This window comes from Penaeus monodon, chromosome 29 (genome assembly GCF_015228065.2).
Source record: "Penaeus monodon isolate SGIC_2016 chromosome 29, NSTDA_Pmon_1, whole genome shotgun sequence".
In the NCBI taxonomy this organism is placed as follows: Eukaryota; Metazoa; Arthropoda; class Malacostraca; order Decapoda; family Penaeidae; genus Penaeus; species Penaeus monodon.
Genome location: NC_051414.1, coordinates 37,851,510 through 37,852,536, shown reverse-complemented (window position 1 = coordinate 37,852,536; position 1,027 = coordinate 37,851,510). Strand labels below are relative to the sequence as shown.

General features: G+C 34.8%; 1 protein-coding gene across 1 annotated transcript in view; it reads left to right on the top strand.

Annotated features, from left to right (window-relative positions):
- The window catches only part of LOC119592240, a gene marked incomplete at its 5' end in the record, with an annotated part of 8,565 nt that extends 8,164 nt beyond the window's left edge, over positions 1-401 (top strand). Inside the window, 1 exon segment of the mRNA XM_037941072.1 lies at positions 1-401.
- Positions 402-1,027: the final 626 nt, after the last annotated feature.

The following is a 1,027-nucleotide window of genomic DNA, read 5'->3' as shown; positions in this document are numbered from 1 at the left end:
CACCAGTAACATTAGGTGTGGTATTTTTTAATGTTCATAAATTGGAAATTGTGATGACTCTGTGGAGTTGACTTTTTTTCTCTCTCTCTCAGAAAAGGATTATAGCAAGTTGCATGCTTATGCTACACGTGCATGTCTGGTGCTAGTACCACACGCACATTGGACATTGGAGCTGATGTGCTTGTAGAGCATCCCATTGGATGTAGCCTTGTAACATCCAGTGCCTGTTGTCTGGTTGAGTGTGGTACTGGTAGACGTCCATATCTGGTACCCAATCAGGTGTGGTGTTCATCAGGTGTAATGCATATGTACTTGGCTTGAAATTTCTTTGATTACAGTTATGGAAGTCTTTATGAGTAAAATTATTTTATATTTATAAATATATGCTTTGAAGATAAAGATATTTTTCTTCATTATCCTTTTATTTTATGTTCTAGTTCTGTAAACATACAAGGTTTACAATTTCATGTATATGATTATATTATGTTATATAATGGAATTATTATTCAATGATACGAGATAAGATACACTGGATACAGCATCTTACTCCATACATTGCAATGTCATAATGTAACTAATGAAATATGCTGGATCTTGCATCACCTTGCTCAATTAAATCTTATAGACAGGATGCCCATTATGTAAGTGGTCTTTCACTGTATCTGTGACTACAGGACAGGCTCATGACCTAGGATAGACACCTCTAATTATGGTTGAGCCTGGTATGACATATGGGACAATAGGATTTAATAAGACAATTCACCAAACGTATGTAATCCATGTGGAGAACAGAATTAATTAAGTTTGCTGAATCTGGTATATGGGAGATCATACTGAAATGAGGTGTATATTCATAATAATATTAATATAGTCCTCTCCCCTTCCAAGTTTATTCATAGTAGTAAACTTGTCAGATGCAAGTTTTGAAAAAGGCAGTTCATACATTAGCAAAGTTGAGTTGTGAACTTGTACATGTGAACAGTGAAAGAAATCAGAGTTAGGAAAGCAAACTGAACTAAACTTTAAG